The sequence below is a fragment of the Capsicum annuum genome, chromosome 3 (genome assembly GCF_002878395.1).
Source record: "Capsicum annuum cultivar UCD-10X-F1 chromosome 3, UCD10Xv1.1, whole genome shotgun sequence".
NCBI classification, from domain to species: domain Eukaryota; kingdom Viridiplantae; phylum Streptophyta; class Magnoliopsida; order Solanales; family Solanaceae; genus Capsicum; species Capsicum annuum.
Genome location: NC_061113.1, coordinates 191,725,505 through 191,735,200, shown reverse-complemented (window position 1 = coordinate 191,735,200; position 9,696 = coordinate 191,725,505).

The following is a 9,696-nucleotide window of genomic DNA, read 5'->3' as shown; positions in this document are numbered from 1 at the left end:
CAATATAGAAGTTCAATTTAGAGTTGACTTAAATTCAAAATTCCCAAACTACCCTCTAATATATAGCATTACCACCCTCAAATCAGTCAAAAACACACCATTTCAACACGTACAAACTAGTTCAACCCCCAATTTCCACTTTAAACCTAAACCTAAGTACTAGGAATCCAAACTATAACATTTACATAAATTCAACTCAAAGAAAGTTCAAGATATCACATATTTGCATTTTCAATTCGAAATATAGAGAAATTTAGTTTAAACACTTACGTGAATGAGTGAGAGGTTAGGTTGCGTGATTTTTCACTTGTTCTTTCCCAAATTCCTAGTTTTTCCAATATGATTAATCTAATGAGTTTATGTGTGATTCAAAGTTTTTTTGATTGATTTCGTGCATTGGCAGCTCAAAAATTATTCAATAATAAAGGTGGGTTCGATTTCGAATAACGAGTACCCATCTTTGGGTGCCCTTATCATTTTAATTCAAGTTCTGGGTCAGGTTAACCCGTGACCCCTGACTTGGTAAGCTTGGGTACGAGTCATGTGTATGACTCGTACAAGGGTTACAGGTCATTTTATTAACTCGTAAAGACCTAGAACCTTACCTGGCTTCTAGAGTCGATATGACTTAATGTGACGAGTCGTACCTTGTGGGTACGACTCATTATTAGAGTCACATCCACTCTAGAGACTTTTACCTGGTACTGCATAATCTTCTAGGTCATTATGACTCTTACTCACAAGTCGTTCCATCAAGATATGACTTGTAAAGAGTGTGTATGACCTATTTCTTTAACTTTTCTGGATCTTTTCTGCAATCTTTAGCCCTGCACACTGAACAAACACATTACACTATAAATAAATACATGAAAATCATAGGTTTCTGCCTAAGCAATGCTTGATTTAATGTCGCGGCACAACACGACTAAGTTGGATACTCGGATTTCACCAACTCACCTCATGGGTTGCCTCCCATACAAAGCTTAATTTAATCCTCCAATGCAGCTCTTGATTTAACATCGCGGTACTATGTAATTGCCTTGGTTACTCAGACTGCACCATGGTCCATCTAAAAAATCACATTTAATTCCATAATTTTCCCCATATATTGCTTTACTCTTTGCCCATTCACCTCTAACGAGGTTTCACCATCCCACTTCAATTCCAAAGCACCACATAGAAATACTCTTAGCACAGTAAAGGGACTATACCATCAAGACTTAGACTTACTTCGAAACAAGCAATGCCTTGAGTTTTAGAACAATACCTGGTCACCTTTTTCAAAGATTCTTTTCTCAATTTTGTGATCATGATGCAACTTTATTTTTTCCTTGTAAAGTGCAAAACCTTCATAAGCCCAGAGTTAGAATTCATCCAACTCATTTATGCTATTCATCCTTGACTTGGTTGCATCTTACCACTCAAAATTTAGCTTTTTCAAAGCCTATAGTGCTTTATGTTCAAGTTCAATAGGCATGTGACAAGCCTTGACATACAACAACTGATAAGGAGAAGCACCAATGGGGGTCTTAAATGTTGTTTGGTAATCCCATAATTCATCATCTAATTTTCATGACCAATTAGTCCTATTGGCATTTACTGTCTTCGCCAAGATGTACTTGATATCTATGTTGGACACCTCAATTTATTCTCTAGTCTGTGGATGATAAGGTGTTGCCACCTTATGTTTTACTTAATATTTCTTAAGCAGGCTTTTGAATAAAAGATTATAAAAATGTTACCCACCATCACTAATGACAGCACGTGGGGTGCCAAATCGAGAAAAGATATGCTTTTTCAAGAATGTAGTGACACCACGTGCTTAATTAGTGGGAAGACAACTGCTTCCACCCATTTGTATACATAATCCACAACCACAAGTATATACTTCATACAAAACAAACTCACAAAAGGGCCCAAGAAATCTATACCCCATATATCAAACAATTCTAATTCTAAAATAGGGGTCATAGGAAGTTTATGGCGCCTATAGATATTACTTTGGTGATGGAATTGATCACACGCAAAATAAAAATCATGAGCATCTTTGTAGATTTTTGACCAATAATACCCATATTTCAAGATTTTATGGGATGTGCAGGTTTCTCCATGATGACCCCCAACTGGCGAAGAATGACAAGCCTTAAGTATAATCATCATCTCCACCTCAGGTATGTATCTACAAATAATCCCATCCATACAAATTATAAATAAATAAGGCTCATCCTATAAACATTTCCTTACTTTATCCATAAACATCTTTCTCTGCTGAAAGGAAAGATCTTTTGGGAGTAGATCACTTGCTAGATAATTTGCATAGTCTACTAACCGTGGAATTAGATCTTGGGAAGCTGCTAATATCTACTCATCTGGAAAAATGTCATCAATCTCGAGCCCATTTGCAACATTCTTCATAGCTTCCTCCTTAAGTCTAGACAAATAATCTGCAACTTGATTCTTAGTGCCTTTTGCTGTCCTTGACTTTGAAATTAAATTCTTGCAGAAACAACACCCACCTAATCAGTCTAGGCCTAGCATTATTTTTTTCCATTAAGTACCGCAAAATGTTGCATGATTAGCGTGTACAATCAGCTTTGTCCCATTCAAGTAAGACCTAAACTTCTCAAAGGCAAAAACCACTACCAACAACTCATGTTCCATCACAGTGTAGTTCTTTTGTGCAGGATTTAGTACCTTTCTAGTGTAGTAGATGAGATGAAAGATCTTTTCTTTTCGTTAACCTAGTACAACCCCTAAGGCCAATCCACTTGTGTCACACATAATCTCAAAAGGAAAGGAACAATCTGAGGACACGATGATAGGAGAAGTCATCAACTTCTCTTTAAGACACTCAAAAGCCTTTAAGCATGCTTCAGTAAACTCAAATTTCACCTCTTTCTCAAGAAGCCTAAAAAGAGGGTTGGCAATCTTGGAGAAATCCTTAATGAATCGCCTATAAAACCCAGCATGTCCCAAAAAGCTACGAACATCCTTCACATAAATTGGCATAGGTCAATTCTCGATCACCTCAATCTTCACTCGATCTACCTCAATAACCATTTTTGAAATTCTATGTCCAAGAAATTACCTTTTTTGACCATAAAATGGCACTTTTCCCAATTAAGTACCAAGTTGCATCTTCACACCTTCTAAGAACATTTTCCAAGTGCACTAAGAAGTCATCAAAAGAATCCCCAACAACAGAAAAATCATCCATAAATACTTCGATGGTGTGTTCTACCATATTAGAGAAGATTGACATCATACATCTCTAAAATATGGTTGGAGCATTGCATAGACCAAATGGCATACATCTGAATGCAAAAGTCCCATAAGGACATGTTCAGGTGATCTTCTCTTGGTCTTCAAGAACAACATTGATTTGGTTATAACCTAAATAACCATCAAGAAAATAGTAACATCCTCTGCTCGCTAACCTATCTAACATATGGTCTATAAAGGGCATGGGAAAATAGTCCTTCTGAGTCTATGCATTCAATTTTATGTTATCCATTCATACTCTCCATCTTGTGACTGGCCTTATTGGCACTAGCTCATTCTTGTCATTAGGCACAACGGTAATACCATCTTTCTTCAAAACATATTTATTAGACTGATCCACTTTCCATCTATAATGAGATATACTACACCAGCATCTAACAACTTGATTATCTCTTTCTCCACTACCTCCTGCATAGGAGGATCAAGTCAATATGATGTTCTATACTTGGAATACATTCTAGTTCAAACTAAATTTTATGAGTACACGAACCAGGAAAGATTCCTACAATATCTGCAATAGACCAACCAATGGCCTTTTAAATCTCTGTAATACTGAAAACACTGCTTCCACTAATGAGTCAATCAAATCATCTACAATAATTATCGTCAAAGTGTTGTTGGCCCCAAAAAATTCATATCACAAATGAGAAGGGAGGGCCTTCAACTGTAAGACCAGTGGCTCTTCAATGGATGGACGAGCAGGTGGAGTAGTTCTATCCTTCAAATCTAAATCAAGCTTCATTGGTACATAAGTGTAAGAACCACTCCCATAGAGAAAACATACCATCTCTTCATAGTCCTCATTACCATCACTATCAAAGCTTATAATCACGGCTGATAGCGCTTCAACACCAAATAATTCTTTAATAGGAACACCAATATTTGAACCATCATCCTAAAGATTAACATAATCAACATCGTAAGATAAATACGTTTCATCATCATACACATCAATCATGGATACCATTCTTAACTCATCAGGCTGCTCCATAGATTTGTATACATTGAACACCACGTGTTCGTCATTGAGTCTGAGCATCAGATGACCTATCTCCACATCAATCAATGTCATTCCTGTAACCAAAAATTGTCTTCCCAAAGTACTCTGGACTTGGAATTCCACTTTGCACACTAATATCACAAATTCGATGGAAAGATGAATAAAAAACCTTCACTAATACATCATACAAAATACCAACTGGCTTTTTCACTATCTTATCTGCCATCACTAGTGTGATAGTGGTTGGTTTACGGCCTCCCAACCCCAACTATTTAGACACGGGAAATAGCATAAGGTTGATGCTAGCCCTAAATCACATAATGCATGAACAAATTAAAAATCCAATGGTTCATGGTATAGTGAAGGCACTAAGATCCTCTTTCTTCTCCACCAATGATCTAGTAGCTACAACACTACAATAATGAATATTTTCAATCGGTTCATAACTAATTAACCTCTTCTTAGTGATAAGATCCTTAATGAATTTTTTATATCCTGGCATTCGCTATAATGTCTCAACAAGTGGGATGTTGATTGATAGTTCTTTTAACATAGACTAAAATTTCTGATACTTACCATATTCTTGTTTTTTTTCAACCTTTGAGGAAAAGAAGTAAGAGGTTTTAGAATGGTCTTCAACACAGGCTCCTCAACCTTCTATTTTCCTTTATTTTGCTTGTTACTTTTTTCGACATCAACAGGGTCATCATCATTCTTTTGCTCATCTACAATAGGTAAAAGTGGGTCTATGGTGAATTTACCCCTTCAAGTGGTAATGGTGTGGAAGTGACCATCATTCTTTGGATTTGCAACCATATTACTAGGAAGTGTGCCAGGTTGCCTTTGATTTAATGTGGCCGACATCTGGCCATACTGCTGCTTCAGTTGTTAGATTGTCGTAGCATGTGACTCAAATTTTTTATTTAGCTCAGATAGGTCAGCCTTAATCTCCTTAAGACAACTCTCTTGAATTTCTTTCCCTTTGACCAGTTTTGACAACATTGCCTCCATTCTGGAATTAGTATCTCGGCTACTCGATGAAACATGTTGGTCACTCTTTTCTTTGTAGCCATATTTCCACCACCTAGAACCATCTCTCTCTACTGCTATCTCTATATCCTCCATAATAATAGTTTTGACCTTGATTCCCTTGCCTTTGGGCTCAGAAATCCACCAGCCTACGATCAAGATACTTCGTTTTTTCTTCAAATTCAATCTCAAAAGTCCTAGTTGTAGATACCTGTTCCGCAACTAAATTTACTTTCTCAGCACTCATTATTACAAAACTATTTTGTAAGCAGCCCAATATGTTTCAAAATTTGTGCAAACTTTTGTGCAACTAATTCATGACTAGCTCTATAAGTATTATCTTCTCCAATAGCATATGTACCTGCACCACGCTTAACATATCTAGAATGCCAACCTCTATTGGTCACCAAAATATCATCAAGCATATCCTTCAGAGTATCCCACTGAAGACACATGAATGCGCCTCCCAAAATTATATCTTCTATTGATTTAGAATTGATGTTTAGTGATTGGTAGAAAATTTCCAACAAATTTGATCCTCTAATTTTGTGATTAGGTACCATGCTCAGCATCTTCTTGAATCTAAACCACGCCTCATGCAAAGATTCTGCAGGAAACTGTCTAAAGTTATAAATCTCATCTTTCAACTGTAGTATCCTTGCAGGAGGGAAGAATCTATTCAAAAACTATTTACACAACTTACGCAAAGTAGTGATAGAACCTCTTGGAAGTTCCCCTAATCATAGTGATGTTTCACCTATCAAAGAAAATAGGAACAATCTCAATCTCAAAGCTTCCTAATCCACCCCTAAAATAGTGTATGACGTGCAGATCCCAATAAAAGTTGCAAGATTAATGTTTGCAGCATCAGCAGCTGATCTCAAAAATAAACCCTTCAAGTTCAAAAATTTAATCATGGCTCTTATAATATAAAACTTCACATTGGATGGTAAAGCAGGAGGAACGACGGATCCTATCCTAGTAAGTTCAACATAACCTATATTCTCCTCATCATCATATGGATGTAAGGGCTAATATATAGGAATTAGTGGAGTTCTGTCTCTCTGAACTCTGTCTTGATGCTCAGCTACCTATCTGGGCCATTCTAATCCTTCTGGTTGAGCTAACCTAGCCACTTCAACTTATCGGGCCTCTTCAGTTGCTCTTCTGTCTTTTTTAGTAATAGTTATTAGTTATTACATCTGCAAATCTGCAACATTCAGTGGATTAACTAAAGATACAATAGTTCTACATTGGGTTCAAAAGGTGGAGGGAGAGGGTCTTGAACCCCATCACAAACTTGTCCTGATATTTTTCTTGGTGTTTAAAGAATTCTCTTTGTCTCTAGATAAAAAAGGAGTAAGTCTCAGATAAAAAAGGAGTAAGGGATTTCCTCTTCTCCTAGTCTTTGACATACACCGGTGTATGCCAAATCAAAATAGAAAATAAAAGCCATGAACTTCACCAATTCAATTAACTACTAAAACAGGCTTTCTCGACAACTGCGCAAAAATTTATTGTCTCCATAAACTAACCGACAAAGAAGTATGTTGCAGTCGATAATAAGTATAGTAACCCAACTAGGTTGGGGTCGATTCCATAGAGAAGATGCTGAATAGTTTCTTAACTTACTGTAATTCACGAGCAGTGCGGAAAAGTAAATGGGGGTTTTAGAAGTAATTAGAAAGTAGTAATCAGACTTGAATGCTTTCAATTGTAAACAATAGAGCATGAACACTAGGACTGTGTACCCAATGGCTTCTTAATTCTGTATGTTTCTCTTGTTCAACACACCTATTTTGCCACTCTCTATGTAAAGTCAGCAAGCTATTTATTATCAACAATCTTGTGAATATGTTGATAAATCTCACCCTTTACCTTATGAGTCTCAGGGTGCCACCTTATTGCTTCTTGTCTATGACTTTAGTTCAACACTTATCTTTTGAGTCTTGAGCTAATTAGATGAAATGACAGGATAATAATTATGGACGTGGATCTCAAATTACTGTCTTAATCCTCTTTCCCTAATCACAAACTACCTTGTAAGGACGATTGCGAATATAGGCTATCCCCTAGCTTCTAGAGTAGCTTTGAGGTAAATTAATGTGAAGAAGATTAAGATACATGTAGCTTAATTTAGAATAGAAGACTCTCCCACTTCCCTTACTCGTTAATCTACTAGGGTTCCCATAACCCTAGTCAGGAAAATTAGTCGTTCATGCTTATGCAACTACAATAATAAGATGATTAAAGTCCTAAATCTTTAATTGAATAAAAACCCAAAGATCTCAAGAACATGGAATCAAAGGTGTAAAAGTATGCAATAGAGTCTCAAAATAATATAAGAGAATGTAACCTAATAAAAGATAAACCCTAGGGTATTTATAGTATCTCAAAGATACTTTGAAATCCTAATAAAAACGAAAAAGGTAAAGTTATGTCGGCACAAGGTACAACTCGCTCATAACCTCTTATCGTCTTCATTTGAGTCGTATTATGCCTCTCGTATCTACTCTAGTGTCTGATTTTCCAGGCTACAACTTTCTATTTATTGTACTATTTTTTCTTATGAGTCGTACTATGACCATATGACTCGAAGACTTCACTCGTATCCTCTTGGGACTTCTTCCTTTCTTGCTCTGTACACTTGTCTGCTTACGGTTGGATCATACGAGTTGTACTCAAACTTTTGACTTGTATTGTTTTGACACTTCAAGTCTAAATTTCTTCCATGGGTTCATTTCATGGTACGCTTTCATGATACTTCTCATACCCTCCTCTTATGACTCGGCTGCTCAATCATATATTCTCTACACTTAGATTTTCTTCTTGGCCTTGGTTTCTATTTTGCTTACGAGTCAGTCTCCAAGTCGTATCGAGTGTTGAAGACTCATGAGTAGACTCGTACCTTCTGCAACTTTGGTCTTTTCAGGTATTTTTCTTCCATTTCTTTCCAACACAATGGTAGACCTGTTTACCTGCAATAACCAAAAACACAAATCATATCTACAAAAACAACCTAAGTTCAAGCATAATTTTATGTTTTTAAGCACCGAAGGTGCTGTGTTTCCACGACACATCAATTATGCCTTGAAAACCACATATTAAATCATACCTTTAGTTGGAAATAACAATGAGGGAGGAGTAACATGCCTTATTTATGAAGATTGACAAAGAGATCTCGATCTTTAAACCTCTAAATAGACAGCTTGAGAAAACTCTATCCCAATTCTCAAGAGAGCGTTTAGAGAGGATTTTGAGAGGTTTTGATCATTCCAAGTAAGTTATGAGAGGCCACAAAGTGTTATATAACGTGGGGACTTAAGGGTTTGTGGTGGGAAATGTTCGGACTACCCTTAGCATAAAAGATGAAAACATGACTGCTGAAGGGTACAACTACACCCCCTAAGCCTACCCTAGGATATGAGTGGTACCCTTATCTCATACCCTAGCACCATTTTATACCTCCATACTGGCCAATATATGACCACCTAGGGAAAAATGGTATCCTAACATACAAGATGTACTCCTTAACCCATGCCCTAGATAGAATCTTCTAGGCTAAGTTTAAGGAATCATACGACTTAACCATATACACCTTGTACCCTAACATACGATAAGTAAGATGCCTACTCGTACCTTGCACAAAACCAAAACAAAACTCACTGACTAACATACTAGTGGAAGACCCTAAACCATATCCAAGCATACTACTTGTACCCTTAAGTTATATGATGTCCTGGATATTTAAAACTTAGGAAATTTTGCAAGGGCCAAAGTTTGGGGTGTTTCAGTCTCCCACAAAGAGAAGCACAAACATGAGTCAACACATTAATACCCATCAAACTTCCCTTCAACCAAGTAGAAAACAAAGACATAAAATAAAGATGAGAAGATTGGTGCATACCCCAAGAACGATTTTCTAAAATTGGAGTTAAGAATGAGTACTTTGGACTTCCTATCCTCTTCAGCCTTCCAAATGGCTTCCTTAGACTTTTGTTTCCACCATAGAACTTTCACCAAAGCCACACCTTTTGCATGCAACCAACGAATTTGCTGACCTAAAATCCTCACCGTTACCTCCTTATAGGACAAAGAGTTCGAGAAACCAATATCCTCCAAAGGAAATAACCAACAAGGGATCATACATACCCTTTAGTAACACAGACACATGGAATACTGGATGAATGGAACTTATGCTATAGGCCAAGTCCAATTTCACTTACAATTTCCCATAGGCACATCATTATAAGAACCCTAGTCTAGCTATACACTACTTCCATTTTCAAGCCTATTCAGATCTAAAAGGAGTTAACTTAGGCAACAGGGTTCTATTCCTAACACCAATCCCGAAACACTACTCCGCTTTCATCACTACAGTTAAG